The sequence below is a fragment of the Ischnura elegans genome, chromosome 1 (genome assembly GCF_921293095.1).
Source record: "Ischnura elegans chromosome 1, ioIscEleg1.1, whole genome shotgun sequence".
Classification (NCBI taxonomy): Eukaryota; Metazoa; Arthropoda; class Insecta; order Odonata; family Coenagrionidae; genus Ischnura; species Ischnura elegans.
This window is the reverse complement of record NC_060246.1, coordinates 56,056,973-56,081,867: the sequence shown is the minus strand read 5'-3', so window position 1 is coordinate 56,081,867 and position 24,895 is coordinate 56,056,973. Positions and strand designations below refer to the sequence as shown.

General features: G+C 37.9%; 1 protein-coding gene across 1 annotated transcript in view; it reads right to left on the bottom strand.

Annotated features, from left to right (window-relative positions):
* The window catches only part of LOC124160939 (heterogeneous nuclear ribonucleoprotein U-like protein 1), a 148,253-nt gene that overhangs the window by 70,095 nt on the left and 53,263 nt on the right, over positions 1 to 24,895 (bottom strand). The window contains exon 2 of the mRNA XM_046537078.1: positions 6,676 to 6,725. The gene's annotated coding sequence lies outside the window, so the exon portion shown is untranslated. The remainder of the gene's footprint in view (positions 1 to 6,675; positions 6,726 to 24,895) is intronic.

The following is a 24,895-nucleotide window of genomic DNA, read 5'->3' as shown; positions in this document are numbered from 1 at the left end:
CTACATCACTCTTTTTTTCGGTATGTAGCATCAGAAATTATATATGTGTACATTTGTGGCAGTTGAAAAGTATTTTATTATTTATTGGGCATAAGTTACGTTTTTTCATGAATTTCTCCATCACCTCTAAGCGTCATGAACCATTATTCTATGTTACTTATGAGAGAAAGCAATGCAACGACAAGCATTGCGTAACCTCTCGAGCTGTAAAGGAGGTGTCACTGCAGCATATTGCCTTAATCAGTGTTAAATATACGCAAAATGGAATATATGGAAATGTTTAACGGTATGCAAGGGAAAAATTAAAGATTATCCTAGGATTAATGCTGCCAAATACTGTATGAAATGGAATTTTTAGAGATGAGGTGTTGGAATAAATGTTGACATACGTTACTGGAAGTATAGTGCTCAACTTTTTAAAATTTTATTTTCAACGACAGTTTAATCCTAAAAGAACGGATGATAACGACTCATGCAAAGCATTTCAACTTGAACTTAAAAGTTATGAAGTCCAAATAATTTATGCAACCAGCAAAAACGAAAAGCCCCGATACCGAGTAACAGAATGCATTTAAATAAAATTTTCCAAATATTGATGAAAAACAATGATGTACTTAGTCACTGCCAATAAATAGCAACTCCATTCATGGTGACGAAAATAAGTTTTGCTTCTTGAATTCATTGCCTAAATAGTTTATGGGTCAAAGGACCCATAGCCTTACATCATCTAGGCATAAGATCATGTAAAATATTTTCCATTAGCAAGTACGAATATATTCTGCCCTAGCCTTGAAGCAGTATAAATATTCACCAAGCCAATAAATCTCAAATTTATATATCGTGTGAGTAAAAAGTTAAATATTACTTAAATTCAAGTTGGAATACATTATTAGTCCTCCTTATAGCATTAAGCTAACGTTGAAAAAGAAATTTAAAAAAATGAACCTTATTTCTCCAGTAATGGGTGCCAACATTTATTCCGAGCAAGCTGACTCAAGGGAAATGGAAGCAGGTGATGAGTTAGAATGTGCACTGGGCGTGGAGGAAGTTCTGAGGGAGCCAACCAGTCTCCTTAGGTGGTATAATGAAAGTGGAACCAAAGATTTTACGCCCACAGTGGGAATAGCAAGGCGTGAAGCCGTCTTTATTTTCGCTTTTGTCAGGAGGCGCATCGGAAACAAAGTCTTCTATTCGATAGGGAAGGAAAAAGACGCGCCGTGAAAAATCCACATCCTCCTGAAGATTTTTAATTGGCCACCACCAAGGATTAATTGGTGATTTCTTGGTTGCCCAGTAGGTGGAGCGTTAATCAGCTGTTCGTGGTGAGTGGCTTCAAATAGTAAACAGCGCCCAAGAGTGCATTCAGCGAAACCTCAAGTGGTGGTGATGATAGATACGAGCTCTTCAGCGGCAATTATTCTTTAGCCCCCACAACTTTCCGCTTCGGCTTGGGAAGGAAGCGAGATAGATCACGGAAAAGGATTCTTGAATTACATGAGTAGGGTATATGACTTTCTGCATCAAATATCGCTTCCATTCCTAGAAGTATTATTTGCTTTCAGGAATGGAAGTATAATCGAGGTATACTTCCATTCCTTCACTAACACTGGAAAATCTACACTGGGTCCTATACTCTTGTTTTGTCATTTTTCCCCTGCGTGGTTATTTTCGCACGATTCTCGCCGCTGAATAGGTGGTGTATATACTCATCGGCAGCTGGCCCCTTAGATTTTGAGGTGATGGATGGATGGATACTTCCATTCCTCCCATTGAATCCTTCAATTCCTATCTACTTATCTGGGCTGTTCTTTAAAACAACCTTATAAAACTAACAGCCTTCATTTCGCCATTTTGGAAGGGACGAAGCCTCAATGTACTGCCGATCGAATATGGAATATTTTGGTGTAGGTTTCTACAAAGGATTCTGAGATTACCATATTTGACGTAACTGGAGAGGAGCCTTCTACCAATATGTGAAACCTGCCTGCCTTCCTATTGAGAGATTCGTCAAAAGGACTTAAAAGGATGGATTACTCACGCACGACCAGTCTATTTTCGGAAAGTGTTTAACTCGCGCTATCATGTTGAAAGTTTCATGGTAAGTACATACATATTCTTTTTTCTGGTCAATATTGTCTTCGTATTAAAAATATTAATTTTTACCCATTTTTCCTTGGTTTCAAAATTCAACAGAATAGCGTTCATTTTATACAAGATACACATTAAGAAATGAGACATAATGTAACTAAAAGAGCATGACTGATTCGTCATCGTGAAATCCATTGACTTTTGTAAAACTAAAGCTGGTAGTGTAGACATTAGTTTTTTAAGTGTCAGGTGACTTGAACTATTTCATGATTATTCAGAGCAATAAATAATTACATGATTTTTCTTCCAAGTAGAAACAGGATAAGAGAAAAATATGAAGGAATTTTAGTCGAATGGATACAAAGTGGAGATGCGGTATTTTCTCTCTTATTATGGAGATTCAAATGAGCTATTTATCTTCTCTTGGGAGGATAACCTAGAAATCTAGACAAGCAATGAAAAATTTAGATGTAGCAACTCTGCTGTGATGGAGGGGAACCGTTATATTATTCCACAGGAGAATTATAGGTAAAACGTAATACAAATCGAAATCACGGAAAACAACCTGTTGGAGGAGTATAAGGAATATGCTGATCATTTTTATGTTTGAATACTGAAAATTGCTTCCTAATAATAAAAAAGTTGAGAGAAAATGTTTCGGTAGCCATTATTTCCTTGAAATAGCAGCCTGACTTCTCGGAAAGAAGAAAGCAATTCCAGGAACTGCGTTTCTTGTGGCCTGCGCGAGTCAGTCACTCCTCCTGCAAGAGAACTTCTCAGTGAAGTGGTTTCCATTTTTGAAATGAGGGAAGATGCACACGTAGATTCGGTCTCGGACGTCCAATATTCAAGGTCAACAGGGTTTAATAATAGTTAAACTATAGATGAAAACAGTACTATTTTATGCCCCGATTTTTAGGACGAATGTTTCTCTTCTACAGTCCTTATTTTTACCGCAGCTCTATACCATGTCTATCATTGTAACTTTTTCTTCAATTTTATTGTAAAAAGGCAGCAATTTAATTAATATGCATAATATAATGAAGTGATATTACAAAACTTTCATTCGTTTCGTTTTTTATTCAGTTGTTGATACTTGACGTGACCGATACTTAATACTCCTCTTTTTATTCACCTCCTTTGTCTCAAGAAAAACGTAAAATTTATATATTGCTGAGTTTGCACATTAAGTAATTGTGTTACTAAAATATAGCGTTATTTTTGAGTTTTATGAATCAAAACTCACTTCCCTACTTTCTGGCTATGGTAGGTGCCACGGCAGGAACATTTTTGTCTTACAGTAAACAGAATAAATGGAGAGGGCACCGAGAAAACCCTGAGTGTTTATTTGAGTCGAGTTTTCATCAGCTGCCTTGGAGTGGTTTAGATCTCCGATGAAGCCTTCGAAGATGCGTGTGCATGCATGGGAGGGGATTTGCTGGAGCCACGCTGCTTTTTAAGGCAAGATACAAATGATTAACTTCCACTCTCGCTCGGTGACCGTTAGTTTACCGGGACTCGGAGATAAATATGGCAGCTAGCGTATCCCCGGTGGCGGGGAAGGCTGCATTCCGCCTGCCATCTGATGGGCAAATATAGAGTCAAGCCTCTCGGCAGTCCTTTCGCGCGATCGGGTGTTGCGTTGGGACAAAAGCCATTTGTCTCGCGCCGTCCTTCCCCCGAGCCAAATGATAAATTCCATTACGTCGCCTATTCTCCGGCAAAGGCATCGGCGGAACCGACCGATGACCTTTGCTTTCCCGTCCTTCGCGGGGATATTCTTCCTCAGGCTGGACCTCTCACGTCCATACATCCGTCACTCCTCGTGATACCCTCCCTCAACAATGATATTCTTGTCGTTGGACAGGAGAGAAAGTGAATGTTAGACATTTCAATGGACAGGATCCCACAGCTCCCTTCTGATATGTCTTAATGTGGCTGGGAAGCGACGCGAGTTTGTCTCGTTTGAATAGATATGGTTTCATCCATGAAAGCGATGAAATGCTCTAAAATCTCACTTTGTTAGTGCTTCTTTTTTGGTCCCCTTCAGAGAACATTTCTTACCGCAGACCCTTTTTAAAACGCATGCAAAAATTATCTTCTTGTCAAAAATTGCTAAGGATACATAAAGAAAAGGATTGATTGAAATTGAAGGATAGTGATCAAGATTAAAAATCAACTGAATAGGAATACACAGTCAGAAAAAGATTGAAGATATTTCCGATACCGGAATAAATGACTCATTGCTTATCTTTTCCCCGGAAGAACCCAGGTTATTCACTGAAAGGTACGAAGTTGGAACTCCTTAATATCTTAATAGGACACTCTTTTAAATTCCGCTTTGCTTCACCTACCATTTTTCCTGTTATGTCGTATGATCCTTCCTAGTTTTATACATCTTTCTGTGCTACTATGGATTTTCTCTTCAGCTTTACGAACTGGAGGATAAGTTTTACTTTACAAGAATATAAAATGACAAGTAAAAGTAAAAAAGTAAAGTAAAATGAGCTTGAGGACATATATGGAAAGGAAATAGAACCAAGTAAAAGCCTTTTTTGCAGAGCTTCCTGAATATCTTACGAATATTCGTTTATTCATCTTAAGTTTTGGACACATTAGTCCGAGTCTGCGAAAGGAAAAACGATACTAAAACCTAAGCACCGCACCAAATAGCCCTCTTCCGGTTCTATGCTTGCGGCCGAATCGGCATCATCATCGTAATTTTTTTTCAAAACGAGCATTGGAAACCACAACCATTCCTTTCCTCTTAATCTTTGACTCAACTCTCGATGTAAAAAATGGACACGTATCAATTTAGTTGCTTCATCGCCAATTACTGAGCGCATGGCACAAAAATCTCCCATTAGGAGAAAGAAGATAATACGAGCAGTCTATAACATGGTATCTCTGGATTTTTAGTTAGTATTCCTGAAGAGTAGAAATCTGGATAGTGCACTAAGTGCGAAACAGTTTCTTAGTATGACCAATTTCTCATCAACCGCTTTAACTGCGGTTAAATTAACCTTAATTATTTTAAGTGACACCGTGTGCTTTCAGCATATTTTATCGTCAACGCACAATGAATTCTATCCCTATTCTCGCAGTTTTTCCACCATATACCGTATTATTTTTACCGTAGAAACTAATTCTATTGAATGCAACGTGTACATGCCGTCAATCATAGCCATGAGTGCAGGCATCTATAGCAAGTAAATTTCCCATATCTGTAAAAAATAAGGAGCATCTATGATATAATATCATCGTATTCAATCACTTTACTCCTAAATGGAACATTTTTTGTTTGCGGCTTATGTTCCCACAGTAAAGTGGTGTTCTTTATGAGAAATTATTATTAAGCCTCAGATAAATGAAATCCAATAATTATTGAAAAAAATCTCCGATGCTTCCGTGAAACATAACTTTTTCTATTACTATTAGGTATGTTTTACTGCAAGAGCTACAGCTTTTTGAATACCTTTATATACTATTACTATAGGCTATTTTATTTGATCATTAAAATTATTCTGGATCATATGGACTTGAGCTATTGCTGGTATCTTATCATAATTACTTCAATACGAGTCTTTTATGTTTTTCATCAAAGATTTCGTGAAAATCACCAGATGAATAAGCAAAAACATCGTCGTGCTTTTCTGAAATGGCTTATACGATATGTTGACCATGTATGTTAGAGTCAATAACTTAACTCTTAAATACTAAAAATCATATCTTTCTCTCAGTGGAATTACTTGATAATCGGCGCATGTTCATCCGTTTTATCTTGGAATTCCAGTGACCAATCACTCATTTCTAGATTAATTTCTTTTTAGTAAGATATTTATCATTATATACAAGTTTGTATCATGCACAGTAATCTCCTTTGGCGGTCTTGACTTATCTCGTGAAATTCTCCAAGAATAATATTTCATCTCCACTATAGCCGCTGGCGTATTTTGCCTCTAGCTACTCTTAGTGGTCACCCCTAAGGATGTAGCAATTCAAGAGTTGAATTGCTCTGGAATTAAACGATTAATATTTAACCAACATATTTGCTAGTATTTGGAAACCCGAACCTCGAACATCTGCATTAAAATGATAAAAGTTATCAAAAATCTAGATCATGCATGAAGAAGGACTTAACAAATTTAAGGTAGGAGTTATCCAGCAAGTTAGATATGACTATTTAATGGAAGACTGATTGTTTGAATTTTATGACATTGTTGAAAATTAATGAATTATTGAACCTCAATGATATTCGTATAATTTTAATTAGTAATGGCAAATAAATCTTCATATTTCAATGCAGAAGTTTTTCATATTCCATGATTAAGAGAATTTTATTTCTTTAAGATTCGCTGAAACACTAGCCATTATTGCTTTTTTACCATGTTTTAAAATATTTGTAATGAAACTCTTTAAAATGTTGATTACAGAAAGATTTATGAAATCAGTTTTAAAGAAAAAATTCATCAGTCAAAAAATGAGTGAATAATGACTAATCGATGAATAATTGATATAAATAATTATTTATTCGTCAATATTCTCAATAAAGTAAATAATAAGTTGTTAGTCTCACTAAAGGCTCACCAATAGTAAATATGCAGTTTCTGGAGTTTTCTCTTCTATCTCGAGGAAACCTGAAAGTAGAAAAAAAAATTTCGTTTAGAAATACGTTGCATTGTGCTCAACGTTTCATTATATATTATAATTTGAGAAGTATGTTTAGATATTCATAATAATGGGAAAAAGAGTGTTGCAAGTTAGTTACATGCCAGCAGAAGTACTAGAAATAGAGATAATTGCAGGTGTCTCAAAGTGATAGAGTTAATTTTTTGGTTTCCTAAAACATGTAAAAATTTACAGACCCCGGAGTCGCGTTCTTAAAACTTTGGGAAGGATTCTAATCAGGGCGTTGCTAATATAACTACGGATATCTACCCTAAAAATATTTTAAACATGGACTCAATTTCGAATGCGAAAGATGTGGAAAAAAATAAAAATGGTATCTCTATGAAACATGCCCCTTCAGGTGATTCTTATTTTCTTATGATTTGAAATTTACGATTGTGCTATTACGCCTTGGCTATAAAAATCCATCGCTTACTGGCTTCTTGGTTTTTATTATCCCAACCGTTGGAGGCAAACTCACCTGTGAAATCAATGATCATTTTTTTCTTGACGCTAAGTGTATTTTATTATTTTCCCGTTCCATTGTTTTTAAATTCATATTTTACCTCTCATGGATGCCTTTGACCTCAGTCCGCGGAAAGCGAATTTTCCCCCGAGCTACTGATGCTGGAGGAAATTGATCTTGCCACGTTCCCGGAAAGCATAACGGCTGATTTCCGGACCGAAATTAATGGATATAAAAGGGGCTTGCTGAAATTACGACTGCTTAAACTTTTTTTTTTTTACCCTTCGATCTGAGCCACGGAAGTTATAAATTATACGCAGCACCTTTTAAAGAGAGCTGAAGAATAAGTTCGGTTGCCTTTGTTCACCTTGTGGGAGAGGGTTGATAGTCATAATTTCAGTGTGTTGACTGGGGACGTATTAAAATATGACTTTGACTCTTACAGAGGATTATTCATGATTAGAAACTTAAGAATAAAGCGTATCCAACTCTATAAACTAAATATTGGTCATGGATATTAAATCAGTTATACTTATAGGAGAATGCATGGAAAAAAATATATTTTTATTTCTTTTTTTATAATTAATTTATATCTCATGTCATATTTGAAATTTAGTTTTTTGACAGATTTGTTCATCATCTCTCTTAGTATCATCGTTGTCGAAAAAAATTCATACTTTAAAGTATTTTAATTAGTGTAAGTCATCCATTTTTAAATATTTCATTTGATTGGATGTTTAAATTGATCTTCCCTTTGCGTTTCACGAACCAAATATTGATGAATACAATACTGGAATATGTATGTCTAAATCCAATCTGATGCCAAGTAATGAAGTTTACAACATATATGCGTAGAACTATCAATGCACAAGTGTAGTGATAAAGACATATCGAACATATACGTGCACTCATTGCTGAAACAGAGGGACATTTTATGTGTTATACTTTATTTATGATCAGTGTTACATGTTTGTAGGGACGTTTATTAAGCATGTTTCGCATATATTATATATGTCAACATCAAAAAATTATTTCTATGTATTCCTTTACATCAACGAATAATGCGTATGGTAAAAATAATCCATTTCTTTAGTACTAGTAAAATACTATGCATAAGAAAAATCTTAGTAAATACAAGTGTCAGCCCGCGATTCAAGTAAGTAGGTTTCCTCTATAAAATACTACTTTCTTGCTGTAATAACCATTTGCAGTCCAATGTTCCCATTTGGGATGAGGATTATAAAATTCATGAAAATTATATTTCGTATATGTGATTACTTTCATAACTTTTTTATGCAAAACAAAGTACGGTATTATATTTTAAAGTGAATTGTATGACTTGTGCATACATCGATCGTTAATTATACCTTTTCAAAATTGGTTATTTTCATCACCTCTGTAGTGAGTATGCGGTTTTTTCGATATTTTTCCCCACACTCGCTTCTCAGAAACAAATGCTCATTTATTCAAAAGATCAATATATCATTGTTTAACTTAGTCTTTTGGTCGAGTGTATATTTATCGTTCAAGTAGAGCAAAACTTTGTGGCGTACTCCGATAAGGGAAAACACATTTTAAAAATTTTGTTCGGGTTTTGTTGAATAATATCTCTTACATAGTTAGTTGTGAAACGAATAGGATATGCAAAAAATAAAATAATCAGTTGGTAAGTTAGGTCAGTATTTAAAGAGTTAGTAAAAAAATTATTCTCGCATGGATAGGCTAAATAAATAATATTGAAACGCAAACACCGAGTCAAAATGGGAAATTCTTGGAAAATCGCTTTTGCGAGGAAATGAATGGCGTCATGAATCCACCTTTGCCAGAAATTCCTGATGAATTTTTGCGATAATTTGCCTCTTTCGCTCTATAAAGAGCAAAAAAAATATGGAGCCTGTGCTTTAACCAACCCGAGGCAGTTAATGCGACGGTTAGGCTTAATGAATCGAGCCGAATGGCCACCGCGCATTCCTCCACTTGATCTTCTGAGAAAAAATTAACAAAGGCGAAAAAAATCTTGGAAAGGAATCTAGATACAATTTTCTCAGTCCATTTGATCCCTTTCCTCATCCAACCACAATGGTCGTATATCACATCACGTTATTACACGGGAGGGACACGGAAAGTCGGGCTGGGATTACAGGCGGTGGTGGGTCGAAAGTAGAGAGTGATTTAGGATCTCAAACGAGGATTGCAACGAGAGAAAGAGAGAGAGGCTAAGTAGAAGGAGTGAAGGATGGGTATGACGGTAGCAAGAGACTCGCGATCGTGGACGCAAATATAACAACAGGGATTTCTCCAAAGGGTCGCTGATTTACCTTTCACTCACCGTGCATTTAAGTAGGTGTAAAAAAGTCGCCAATTGCGATACAAACAGGAGAGATACAAATTTTGAAGGGAATTAAGCTGTTAATCAAACGATTTTATTTTTAATAATAAATGCAATACGTCAATAGTAAAATTATAGTCCTACGAAAGAAACGTTCAATTAATCTTAAGGTTTTACGATTTTTCGAATGTTTATTGAAAATAGAGCAGATTTATAATTGATGGTAAACTCGCAATTGGCAACGCCGAAAGACCCCTCGAAGGCATTTCTCATTTCCTTTAAACACCCGTAAGTTTTGAATTCATAATTTGTCAATTTATAATTTATTCACGAAGGTGATAATTTGTGGAAATTCCGAGCTTTATTCATAATAAATTCAACAATTTTGTATTTTTCACGCAGTTTTATAAGTCCAAATATGTAAGTAGTAATTTCAAATTTCAACCACTTAGCTTCATTTTCAAGGAAGGACCCAACTCACTTAGCTAGGAAAGTTGGTTTTTTCATTCTTCAGTGGTCAATGGCATTCCTTGTGAGTGCAAATACTCCATTGATTTGTATCTTGAAGTGTAGGTCTTCAAGAAATAAATGCCAAATTTTTGGCCAACGTTGCAGCATATTTTTTTACCTACATCAGGACTTTTTGCGATAAATATGATTTGTTTTTCGAATAAAAAATTTTGAAATAAACCGTAAACTCGGCCAAAAAGTTTTAAAGACCTACACTCGGAGAAGTAATATCAACGTTAAAAATTGAGGTCAAGAGAAAGAAAAAAATCAATACCACACATATTGCACACATATTTGGAATGAATGAATCATTCTGCAATCATCGTCGCGCCACTAGAGTTCTTCTAAACTGATGAAAAAGAGTGTCAATTGACGGAAATAAACAAGCTTCTGTAGGATGGACTGGCTCCTCCTCTTAAGTATTCCCCTTGATACAACAAGAGCGATGTCGTGGGAGGAACGGGAATAGTGAAATGTTTTCGCCCTGTTCGAAGAGAAGAAAAAAGAGATAGGAGGGGGAGAGAGAGGAATGATGTCGTCTTGGGCCTCTAGCCAACGGTCACGCTGGCGATGTGATTCCGTGACCACGGTAGCAGAAGGGGCGGAAGCACACCGATAGTCACGGCCCATCGGGCTCGCATGCGGACACGCGTTTGACTTTTGTTTCGGAAACTGTAGAAAGGAGTGGGGGAGGGGGGAGAGAGAGGAGAAAAAAAATGGTCGGGCTCGATGCAAGCCATTCCCCAGTCGAGTGACCGCGACCGCCCCCATAGACATCTGTATTCAGTCGAGGGCGTCGCCTGTCAAAGGAGTGGGGGAGAAGGTGGCCCGATGCGTGGGAGAATAGTCGACGATTCTTTCGATTCGTAGTTTCATCCCATAACGTTTACTTGGGGGTACGTCTGGCCCTTCACTACATAAATGCTTGAATAGTGACGGTAGTTGAAGCGGTGAACCCTCTAATCTGAGATATCATACCAGTAACTATGGCCATATGGTACTGGAATGGAAAGTTAGATTTAAGGGTAGCTAAACAGAATTGATTCATAGAACAGGAGGTTACATGGAACTATAAGTAAATTGTATCAATCTACTCTTTAAAATCGTAACAGTGAAACCCACGGGGGAATTTTATCTCTTATTTTTGTCTTCTTTGAAACACGATTTGACTTTATGCGAAATCTTGGCGTCAGAAAAAATTACACAAAACAATTTTTAATGAATGAAATACTAATGCTCGTTGATTTTTCTTGGGATCATTTGAACTTACATTTTGCGGATGAAATATTACTTACAATGAAATAATTTTATTCATTATTGCTGTATAGGGTGTCCGATATCATGCTTCATTAGGCCGCATTTATAACTTGAAGACATTTTTGAAAAGAAATCAAATGCGTTTTTCAAACAAATGTTAAGCTTTTAACCCGGAAGCACTAAATAAATACTTTTTAGAAATTTCACGAATCTGCATGATTGTTACCTTAAAAATGCTCAAATCCTCATTGAAGAGTCTTGCTACAATAATGTGAATCGAAGAAGAAACTTTTCTCTGTCTTTTGGCGAATATTTTCAACGAAACGGCTTTCACGTGAGAAAACATTTAGCGTTAAAAAGAAAAATTAGAAAATGCGACAAAGAAATTAGGAATGAATGTACATTTTGACATCAACGATTTCCATTTGTTTCAATTGACCGTTACGTCATATCGATTAAAATTATACATTTTGACTATTGATGCCTTTTGAAATTTTCATGCAACTTCGGTGATAATCCGCAGAAAAGAGAGTGATTGGGCTTTTCGAGAACAAATCACTGCCCAAACATTTCATGTCCACATGATTTTGGTTCCAACCACAAAATTGCCCATATATATGCCTTACACCTATCATCTGAAGGTAGTCACTGAGATGTTTTCCTTCCAGTCTTAGATTACCATTGAAGCAGCATTTTCTTACGGATGATAGCTAGCGACCAGCATCTAATCGGAAAGATGATGCGTGGGAGTTACTGACATTCAGCAGGCAGGAGGGACGACTATAGGGGTGGATACCGTAGTCGTCACTTCATATTGCACATTCCTACGCGTCAACATTTCTTCATGGCGGCTCGCCCAATGCAGCAGGCGTATTTTCATCGCCTCCCAGTACAAACGAGCGTCTCGTGATGGGGGCACGTCGATTTTTCTGCTGTGGAAGGCGTCCCCGTCCTCTGCCAAAAACCACTGCTATGGAGGATGCGCTTTTATACTTTTTTTCTAGAATTATTATTGATTGAATTTTTGTCTCTTGATAAATAAAATTCTTTAACATTAAAATTGATCAACCGAATGAGTTTTCTGGATAAAAAACTATTTTTATAAAATATGCTGTGATTATTTTCCGAGGAAATATTTTTGTAAATCTTCTTGGGAATTTCACCGGTGTAAACCGCTTTTAGATATCCAATCTGACATTGAGGGATCGAGTTCTGACTTGAATGACATAAAAATGATCCACTTTGTATAGATTTCGACCGATTTAAAACAGGTAAATTAATCCGGTTTTATATAACTAGCGTTTCAACGCACTAATGGTTTATCGTCATCAGGGACAAGATTTCATGCAGACTATTTTTATTATTCCCACATTAATGTTCTACTAGTCTGCATGCATTTTGATGCAGATTTTATGCGTGAATGTGATGCGACTGCTTGTAATTTTATGATAAATATACCCTTTCATAAAATTTTTTACATAGTCTACACTTATCACTTCGTATTAAATTACATTACAGGTCTGAGAAGTCCTTTATTTCTTTGTTTTTCTTCCCATTTTTTATCAACTTAGGGCATACTGTGCACCTACTACTTATATTTCCCAGCGAAATGTAACCGAAACCAGTCGAGAGGCAGTGACACTGAAAAAGAAAGTATCATTTCGTGCCCGCCGGGCGTTTCAGACCTTGGACTTGAAAAAGACTGGATGGAATCATTTTTATGTCATCCAAGGCAGAAGTGCATCCCTCAATGTCAGATTGGATGTTGTTTTTTCACTAGGAAAATTTAAGCGATATTTTGTGCTTTCAACCACGGATGAAGTAGCGTAAAATTCAGAAGAATATCGACTAATGCCTCGGAGAAATATGTGGTAATCTCTAAATCTCCTTCCAGGTGTGACGAGATATGATACAAAATTACCGCTCATAACATGTCGTTTTTTTCATTGCCTGTGAGTCCATGCATCCTCTTGCCTCACGCTTTCTGAAGCATCTCGTAAAAACACGGGGACGATAAGTAGCTCATGGGGAACCTGAGATGTTATGCGTACGTGAAATTACGCACTTTTCATAAAATGGCGTCGTAACTTGGGTAACTTGGTTCCTTTAGTAATTTTATGATATCGAATGTCAAAATATTTGAGTGTGGTAATTTTGGTTAAAAAATGAGGGTAAAATACTTGGGTAAAAGTGCTTTGAAAATATTTGCGCGATTTTGAGATTTATTAAATATATATAATATTCCCTAAATTAGTTTATTTTTGAAAGCACTCATTTCTTTCTATTTCTCGCGTCATAACGAGAAGTTTTACTAACTCGTACGTGGTTAATAATGGAAGGACAGTGAAGGGTTGTTGATTGTGGGATTTGAAATTCGTCACACCTTCCAGGCCTTAATATAAGAAATGGTTTATAAATGTGCAGGGAAAATTGGAATTTTTTGTGAGTACAATAAAACTCTCTATAAAAAATAAACTTTTGTAGAAAATTGTAGAATAATCAGGGAAAAGAGAGGGATATATTTTTTCTTCTGATGAAACCAACCTAAAAGTAATAAAATATTATTAAATTAAAATATAACAGCTTCGATTAAGGTAATAATTTCATGGAAAATTACTCTTTCCTATCTGCGTAAAACATGGCAGGCTATGAGGTATATTTTTTACTAATTAATAAATACGGTTTCGAGATGAGTCGTGAACCCGGATCCTAAATGATCGTCGGCAAGAATACTCACAGCTCGCAAGGAGAGCACTCTCAAATTACAGCTGGAGATATCACGAATCACGAATCTCGCAACCCATAATCACTGATGATCGCAACCGTGTGAAGATACTATTTTTTATTTTTCTGGTTGCGGCTCTGTAATTCACCTACCCCCGGGCAGAGCTCCAAATACTGCGGGAATTCGAAGCTGTCCGCATTTTATACTCACCGTTTTAAAGTGATGCTTTCACTTTCATGATCTTAACTTTTCCTTTCTAAGTCACACCGGGGGAATGATGACTATAATCGATGTAAATGAGGCATGGAATCATCATTGATCGGTGTAAGTGATTCGTTTTGGCGAGTGAGATTAAGCCCGAATCTTTTTACAAAACGTGTTCAAAGGATTTGGGTTAGTCTCCGTAATTGTTATGAATCTTTGTTTCCTCTTAATATAAACAGTTAACGTGTATTTTTTTATGGAGCGTATCTTTAGTGTTTACCAAAATTATGTGCCAAATGCATGCAAATCCTACTGCAAGGTAAACAAGAGCATGGATACAACCTCATGGACAGCAAACGTGTGTATGTAGATAGCTGCTCGGAGCTAAATTAGAGGTTATATGTCTTCCAAAGTATAATTATGATAGAGAAATGCATATTTCACTAACAAAACTGTAAACATTAGCCCTGGCCATGATAGCTTAGAAACAACAAATGATAATATTCACACTTAAATATATTGACTCCACTAGCGACCGTGGTTTCAACACTATATTAATTTCAAGGTTCAAAACCATGGTCGGAAGTAGCATTATATTTCAAAGTGTGGAAATTGCCATTTAATGTTTATATTACATCATACATTCCATTTCCACCACGTCAAGCCTGAAACGATTTCATAAGTTCATTCCTAGACAGCAAAAATTTATCCATTTGGGCTATATGAACGACCGATACGATATGAATGGCATGGACGAAGTTAATCTTTTTTCCAGTCATTTCCTCCGACTGGCCTGGGAAAATTAAAGCGATGCGTGCATAGTGTTTTGCAGCCTTAATTCTTTCTCCCGAGGCTTCTCCCCAACCTTGCTCCTCGCAAATTTTCTCCCACTCTGTCGCTCACCTGCGTGAATCTCCCTTTCGCAGAGAAGCACTCTCGGCTTCATTCTCCTGCCAAGTCAACGCCGGAGGGCCTAATCTCAGTCCCCACCACATTGGGGAGAGAGCGAGTGACCCGCGGCTAAAAAAAGCAGACGTTTCGAACTGCAGGCGGTCTCTCATTCTCATGTTCGCTCGCGCTCACTCGACTGTTTATATGTATGTACGACACGCCTTTATTTCCGCGGGAACAATTGTTTTCGAGTCGCCTTCTTCTGCTTCGTCCCGCGTCCTTTCTCTCTCTCTCCCTCGAGGGGCTTGACTCCGTCCCTTCCCGCCAATTACCCCCGTCACCGCCACATAACTGCCCGGACCACACAAGCACGAGGGCTGCAATGCGCATGACCCCTTCGCTCACCTTTCCTTCACTTTCCTTCTCGCGCTGTTTCGTTCTCTCTCCTCAGTTCGCCGCACGTTTCCGCCCAGCTTCTTGGATACAGAGTGATGTTTCAGGCTTAATATGGTGACATTGTTGCATATTTATTTTATTCTTGACCTCAGGACCAGTTTTAATTTTTATAGGAGGCTATATCGATGTTATAGTTTAACTTGCAGTGGGTATTGCATTCATTATAGTGTAGGCAAATCGTGAGACAGAGCTACGAGATTAAATATGTGCATCTTACTGCCAAACATTTTAACTGCCATTTGAAGAGAAAACTAAGATGCACAATAACGAAAGAGATAAAAGTTTTGTGAAAATATATTCTCTCTCGCTCGCAAAAATAAATCATAGAAGTGAATGAAGATTATATATTTCATTTTTTATTGAATATATTTATGTGTAGTTTGACGTATGAACGGACCTAATCCTCAAGATTTCATTTTTGTATAAATTATAAGCTATTAGCGAATTAAACGTTACTCCCAATTTTCCGAAAATAAATTGATTTTACTTCATAAAAATATTGAATGCTTCACGATTTTGCGTGTCATCCTTGTCCACGCTTGCACTCGCGTCCCGCTTCGCGTGCTATCGCTGTGCTCGCTACGGTCGTACGTACACTAACGTTGGAGCGATGCAGAGAAGGTTATCATAGCCTCTGCGTTAGGACCAGTCTGTTGACAAAATCGTGAAGCGTACTCCATCTTTGTGAAATAAAATCAGTGTATTTATGGAAACTTTCCGCCAACTTTTTATTTACCAATGGCTTCTCGGAAATTAACCTTATATCTGAATAATCAATTTCACCAAAATTCGGTTTGATATTTTTGTTGTTTCAACATTTGTCTTACAATTAGAATACAATTATTTTTAGGAATTCCTGGTATTTTTACGAGGGGGAGACTATTAAAACTGTACCTTGAAACGAAAATTATTTTGGCAGCAGCTACAGGGCAAGGGTCAGGATTTTTATGTTCTTTAAAGTTCGGCTAATTTTTTACGCCAGCTGGTTCATTGATTGCGTCAATGTCAAAATTATTTTTTTTTCTCATCATATGACCAATTATATACAATTTTATATCGTGTGACGGACGGTATTCCATCTTCTGGACACTGTTCACTTCGGTGATGATAATCGTTTGGCCAGTTTCCATTTTTAATCATGGCATGTACAGCACTCTATTCAATACTCTTGATCATGAAGCAATTATAATTAGTAATTACATTTTTTATCCGCCTTAATTAGAATCATCTGCTGGAAAATTAAACGCAAGACAATGTTTTTGCTCTGTCGGTTTAATTTTCGTTTGAGAAAGTTTTCCTGCGATCAAGTTTTATAATTCTTTTTAGATTCCTCACGGGATTATTGTGCGAAATTAATCAACTTTTGAAGTTCCACAAAAGTTTTTTATTAGTCTGACCCTGGGTCTCAACTGCTGCGGTTGAAACCCAGGGTCGGAGTAGCAAAAAAGTTTGGTGGAATATCACGAAGTGATTTATTTCGCACTATAGATATGTGGTTCCACCAAGTGAAGCCAGAACACTTGATGTATACCCTTACGTGACTTTGAACGGAACTCAAGCTATGACCAGAAATGATTGCTCGCAGTCGAACAACACGATCTCCACACCCGCATTCTTCAAACAATTCATCTTAAACCCTTTCTTACACTATTACTCATCCGTCCATCCCCTCTCGTCCTTTTCTAAGCATTCCTCCCCCCTGCCTACATCTGCCAATCCTCCCACTGCCCGTGTCCATCTCCACAAGCAGCACTCCCTCATCTCACACCGCCCTTCCCCACTTGTTTTCACTTTCATCCAATCTTGAAGCATTTCGCCGCGCTCTTAAACGCTTCCACTCCTGCCTTTATGTCTTACTAACCGCTCGTGCATAACCTCTGTTCGCCATCACGAAATCTTTCCCTCTTCCTTCTCAAACTCCTGCCACCCTTCCCAATCTTGTCTGCCTCAACATACATCCGCTCCTGATGGCTAAAACACTCGGGTTGGTGCTGAAAGAAAGGTAGAAATAAAAAAAAACATTCGCTTAAATGCTCCAGCCATCACCCAGCCGCCTACCCGAGCTTTTCCTCGCCCGCTTCCCTTAATTCGGTCATAAACCCCTGGGGCTCTCCCTCCCAAACTCTGCCAAGTCCGTCCTTGGAAGTTTTTCAAAGCGATTCACAGAGAGGCAGGATCTCAAAAAGCTGGCCAATAAAAACATATTCTTCATGTTTTCATTCCACGATTGAGGAAATTCACTTGAGCATGCCCGATCCATCACGGGCCATTCTTGGATGGTCAAAGGACGTGTTTGCGTAGAGAACATTAAAATTCCACTCAAAAATCGGAAAAGCAGCTAAAGACCTCAACGTATCACTAATTAATTTTATCTAAGATGATGATTTATTGATGTTAACACCAGAAATTACATGGAGGAACGCCACGGAAGTTTTACATTTTCAGTACTGACGAAATCAGAAGAATGCCCAATATCTATAAAATTTTCGCCTTAGATAATCCCAAAATCATGAATTTTCACCATCTTTTAGTAATTCATTAAAATGTAATGAATATTTAATATACTTTTAGGTTTAAACATTCTATCAAACCTTAAAAGAGGTCCAAAAATAATAAATTTGTTTTTTTGAAAGCAGTTTTTCTGTTAAATTTTAGTAAATTTCAACCCATAATCACAATGAATAATTTGGATGTCGTATTATATACTCATATTTACAATTAATATCAAATTAATCCCACTTTTAGTTTTTTGGCTAGCTTTAAGAATTTCTACCCGAATCTACTCTGATTGCTCTCGCTTGCTCTCTTTCCCCGCCCCGTTTTCTTCCCCTCAGCATCTCCAACTTTCCTTCTCTATCCACTCCATCCCTTCCCCGGGGCCATCAAGGCGTCCGTCCACCTTTCCGCCATTAAGCATTGCAATCCGCAGCCCACCCCGGGCAACTACCGTTGCGACCTCCCGTCACCGCTCCTCACGACCCGCCATAAAGCCATCGCTGCTGCTGCTGCCCCTTTATAAAACACGTCTACTCGATCGCTCCATTCCTCGCGCCTCCACACGTCCCCATCCTCAGCCTCCACACTCACCCTTTCCTCGAGAAATACCTTCTCCCTCTCCGCTGGCTGTCGTACGTCCTCACCCTTCAATATTTTAAGCAGGGGTCCTCACGAAGTGAAGGAGAGGTCGTACCTAAAATTACGTCATTGAAATTATGGGACTTGGGTTTCTTGTAATTATTTCTTCTATTCGCCGAAGTAATATAAAATAATAAAATTCATTTTCATCAAAAAAGTCAGTACAAATAAATGAAGAGCTGAAAACGCTGAAAAATTGCACTGAATAGTCAACGCAATGAACCAAAGTTTAAATGTATCACTCCTCACTATTCCCACTAGAGAAAGATATGGCTAAAGAGGAGATTATATTTTTGGACTTTTCCGAATTTATTTCCTTGATAATAGTACTTTTTAAGGAATCTCTCTAAGAAATAGGATACTGTGCTTGTGCATTAAATTTTGGTTGCGAGATAGGATCGAATATAAACTGCAAAATCTCCTCTGCCACCAGAATCCACACTTTCCCTCCTAAGATTCCGTACCGGGCCCCTGATTTGTTGGTTAATTGCACCGCCGTTTAGATATGCCTGTGTAATTTTTTACTCCACCTGGTATATGGACAAACTCTTTGATTAATAATCTGGTGGTATTGGTACATCTTTCATTAAAAATATTCTGAGCATGGTTTTTTTATGTAGTTCAAGCACTACTACTTCCGTTCCACACTATTTCATAATCAACCAGTTTGAAATGTAGACCGTCAGTATCAAGGCCGGCCGTATTTGAAGTGTTGAAGTAAATGGCCTGTAAAATTGCTTGTGATTTTTTTATTTATGTATATACTGCCAACTTTCAAAGTGATTAAAAGTTTACAGTTCTAGTCGGCCTTTTCCAAGATTTATTGCCGTGGAAAATGTATGGAAACCCTTTTATAAGTGGAAAAAATGCACTTATTGAAGATCATTATCTTTCTTTGCTTTGCTTAAATCATCCGCAGGATATTTGAGAATATACCTTGCTAAAGACTTTTATTGAAGATTGGTCGACGAAACAAGGGGTGCATTTAAGGAATTGTGGAGAGGTAATCAGTCATTCGGTACAGGCAATAGTCTTTTCATGGGCAAATATTTCAGGAGTTTTTACTTTTATTGAAATGACCAGCGACAAACATGCTTTGGTTACCCTTCGCACATAATTCACAAAAAAAGAAAAGAGATGAAGTGCAGGACAAGTTCTGCAAAGATTTCCCTTGAAGGTGAAAATACAAGTTTGTATAATGATGCTGCATTTTCAACACACATATCGGAATATCTCCAAGCATCATGTAGAACAGCTCTCGGCTCTAAATCATAGGAAAGAAATTCACAATTTGATTGTAGTTGAATAGTAATAGTTTGGATTAGCACTAAACCATAGTGACGTTCCCTTAGAAAATTTCTTTTTATGCTTATTAACACCGCATTGAATAACCACAGATCCCTTTCTTAATTACATTTTGGAATATTGTATAACTAAACCATCGCAATATTTCCATGCAATCCTTGATGGCTAAATTATCTGCTTGCACCAAAATTCTAGTTCCGACCATCCTAAAATTTCGATTACGTTTCGTCACTTAGAGGTTTTACGTATCATTCACGGACACCCATTAAATTCTTTCCGGCCTTTTCCCTCTTTTTCGTCGGCGTCGGGCATCCTCATGGCTCGCGGGCAACCACTCAATTTCCTTCGGGAGATGGCCGCGTCACCATTTTGGCACTCTCTTTTTCGCAAACCTTCCGCACCTCATTTCCCCACACTCCTACCACCGCCCGGCTCCTAAATAACTTCCTTAATTTGTTTTAAATTCATCCTCGCAAGGTATTTTCGTCGACAACCCTCCGCGGTGATTTTGAGGAGTGATTTTTGTTTCCGAGAGTCATTACTCGCTTGTAAAGCTGTGCTGCCCCTCGGGCGATTTCCTCACTTTGCACAACCACTCTTTTCTCCGTCTCCACCGAGGCGCGTAATATATTTCCTTTGGAGATAAATTCATCAAGACTCTTAAGTGTATACGCGTCATGATTCCGCAGTAACGCCCGCTCTCTCTCCATTTTTCTCGATAATTTCTCATCTAATTCACGACCGCATGTAAGAGAGCACTAATTCATCTTTTCGTGCTTACTCCTCCTCCCTCCCATGCGTCTTATTCTCGTATTAAGCAATTTTCCTTTATTACGCTGTCCATTCCTTCTCATTAGATGTGAGCTCAACGCTCATAAGGATGTCTTGTTCATTCTCTCTTCTCCTCGCTGAATCCTCCAGCCGATTATACCGTCTAATCCCCTGAAAGGGTTCACCTTTCTGCGAACCGTTTTAGTCTCTAGCTGCCTTCACAGTTAAACAACTTTTGAGGCAGTGACTACACAGATTAAATCATCCCAAATCCAGTGAGGTTTATTATTAGCGAGGTTCATTACGGGAAAACAGGTCAAATTGATTCACTGATAGATGTAATAATTTGAATGATATATTTTGACGATATTTATTAATAAAATTTATATTTTTCATATTTTGCCGGCATTGGTGGCGGCAGGAATGTCCTCGCCACCCTTACCGATCGACTTCGTGGGTTCTATTTCCGTTTGGGTTGCCCATAAGATTGGTAGGGCATGTGTGTGATCGTATATTGTTAGTTGTTGAAACCACCCATGAAAATGCCTTATCATGCTGCTTCCGAGGGTTATTAAGATAAATATAAAAAAATTAATTACGATAAAAGACAGGAATATTATTCATTACGTAAAAGTGAATTACTAAAGTACTAGGAAAAAAAATTAATGGGTTTCTGCAAGAAAAATTGACTATAATAATTTAAAATAATAGTGGAAAGTTGGCGGGTACCTTGGAGTCCAAAAACAGCGTCTTCCAAGGTTATCTCCTAAAATTTTATATGTGGGTTGAAAGTGGCAATGCTTTGCTGAAAAATATCAAAAATTCAGTTCAATGTGACTTCAAAGTTTAAAATTTATAGTGGGTATCGCATTAGTTTACATCTTCTGAATTGAAGTCCATTGATCCCATATATACTCAGTAGTTGACTTCAAGGTCTCAGTACCAAAAGCGATGCCCTGTGAGATTTAAGGATGAAAAAACTGACTTTTCACATAAAACTCAGCCTTTTGGAAAGTATTGAAATGGAGACCTTGAAATTTCATCCCCCATTGCTCCCAAATCGTTCGACCTTCGCTGAAAAAAATGTATCGGTTCCATCAAGGCCACAGAGGCATTACGCTTGATACATCTAAGGCATTCTACCCAACCCCAAAAAGCAATGAAAATTAGGCAATCAAGTAGGGAAAAGAAAATTAGGCATGTGTTCTAGAATACAAGCACGAATATTACAAAAGTGTATCCTCGAGTCAGCCTCTAAATTTGTTGTCAACCACCGCGCATTTAAATGGGTTTACGAAAGCCGCCAGTCGCATCGCTGACGGGCAAAGTGATCAGAGTTTCACGGGGAAATAAGGAATATTTTGAGGTGTCAACCGAAATTTGATTGTTTGATCCATCAAATTCAAAACTTTTCAATGCAACTCCTCGCGCAAAAATCATGCCAAAAAATATTGGAAAAAAGTGGATCGCATTGCACTCATCACTGCGTTTTTGAATACCGATTAAAGTGCGACCGAGGCGGCAACAGAAAACAGGATGGAATTGGGCATCCTATATGCAGTCCCCTTGAACACAAGAATGTTTTTCCGACGAAAGAAAGCGAATGTGTTGAGCTCCGAAATGCGTCCAACGACCCATCTCCGTTCACACCACATTGCGTGGCAAACTCATGAAGCTGGGCGAAGCCGCCTTCTCATTTCTCCTCTCCCAATTCCGCTCCCGCGGTTTCCCCGTCGGAAACCTCTCTCGTGATTTCGCCCGCTCGCGAAAATGAGATCTGGGCATCTGGCGCTCTGCTCCCGTGTCTCTCGGAAGAAAGGGAAGTAATGGTTTCGGAAGGTCGAGGACGCCGAGGCGAGGGTTGGGTGGCTGTGGGGGGGTGGGAGGGGGGGTGCGGGAGAAGGAAAGGCGTCGAGTGGTTTTCAAAGATCACGTTCTTCTTGGCGAATCCAACTCCCGAAGGAGCGAAAACATGCAGCGGAGGTCAAGGCGAAACCAATACCGCGCTCTCTCCATGGATGAGGATCGGGCAAGTTGCGGGAGAAAAAAAATATTTATTCCTCAGAATAGAGGTGGCAGACAATGGATAATGCGGTGTTTACCCCTTTCAGTGTTTTATTTTTCGGTAATGTGACGCTCATTTACTCAGAACGAAAGGGAAAGCGTCTGTGCGGTGAAGGGATATTGGTTACGACGTGATTGAAATGCCCCCAACAGATTCCTTTTATGACTATCATTTGTAGAAGTTTTGCCGGGTTCATTTCGCGTTGAACTATACACCGCCTCCACTGAAAGGAACGAAAGGTGATGGAAATAACACTTTTTGAGCTCTCTTTACCGAGGGAAAAAGGGAGGGTTGTTGGCTGGGTGAAGATAGAAGGGATGGAGTAAGATTGTTATGACCCTAAGTGATTTCAATGGCTATCGGTTTTGTGAGTTTCTTTTCAGTGATAAAATGCACCCGCACTGAAAGATTGGATGAGTGAAAAAGACCTTATAAGTTATTGCGGTAAGCACTTGTTCTTCCCCCCCCCCCCTTCGAGAGGTTGAAGACGATCGCGAACGTATCGGCGTTCAGAGAGTGAAACGAATTTATCGGTGACGCCCATGATATGTTCAGCCACGGATATACTCCTATCTGAGCAAGGCCGAAGTGGACGATAGTCTATTGGAGAGACGTGCCGTCAAAAAATTGCTATCCGCGATCATTTGCGGTTACACGAAGGAAAGAAATATTGGAAGTCTCTAAGTCCAATGGAGCATGTGAAACGGAAAGGAATGGCTTGGAGTAATGGAAGCGATCGCGAGGGAAGATAGTGTCCAATTTATGATTCTTAGGGAGGATTCTGGCCGTTTTTACATCAAGAGTATCGATCATTGTGAGCAAAAAGGTTAAATGCTTCTCGTAAATACACTCAATATAACGCAATGGGTTCAATAGTAAAGAAAGTTTTGATGATATCGAGTGAAAAACAGACTATCATTAATGAGACTATTTGCATTGTTGTTTTTCAAGGATTTTTATTGAAGCTTTGTTAAATTACGTTTTAGTATAGATATTTGGCATACTTATCAAATGAATTATCGATAAAATATTTTGAAATTGTAGAAAAAACTTTCTACATTTCTCTAGTAGAGATTTCTTGACAGGCAAAAACAATTCCACTGCCACATAAGAAGGTTTTCAAAACTCTAATTATGTATAGGCCAACTTCTATTTACATAATCCTTAAAATATATAGATTATTTTATCTATATTATAGGTAAATGAAGTGATTTATACATATATGCAGCCCTATATAGAGTCCAGTTCAGTTTTTTTTTAAGACAAAAGATCTAAATCTTCCTATCTCCTTTGATTTCATGTCCACTTACTTTCTGGGTGACATGTACTGTCAGGGTAGCCTCTTGGTAAAAAATATAGATGTATATTGATTTCAGAAAAAAAAGTGGTGAAAACGTTTTTTGTGGCATGCACGTTTCTGGAGAATATCATGCGACGGATGGAGTGTTAAACAAGTTACGATGAGTGAGCAGGTACTTAATGAGGCAGAAAGACCGAAAGAAAAGGCCTTCTGCAGGGTCAAAAGAAAAGACTGGAGAAGGCTGGAAAGCTATCGGCATTACAATTTTCGCCGAGCATGATTCGACGAATTAAATATGCACACTGAAATTTAAACTGACTTATTTTCAATGCATCATTTGAAAACGTAATACACAATGTTCCTCCTAATTTCTTAATTAATCATTCTTGTTATATATCTACGAAGAAAAAAAGAATAAACTGGTAATATCGTGTTTTTCTCAGTTACATAGTTCGTTTTTATTCACATGTAAGCATCAACGCTCTAAATTACTTTTAAATAATCACATTATTACAAATAGGGACTTCTTAGTAAATTCTTTCAAAGTAAGGTTCCTAGGCATCGGGAAATATTTGTGTCATTTGCATGTGCATTTATTTATATCAAATTGCATAATGATGTTTAGTGATTTTTTTAGTGCTTTCCAACAAAAGTTTTGAGATTTGCTGTAAGTAATTACAAGTCTCGAGGGATTTTCCCCATTATAGTTGTCGTGAACAAAACAT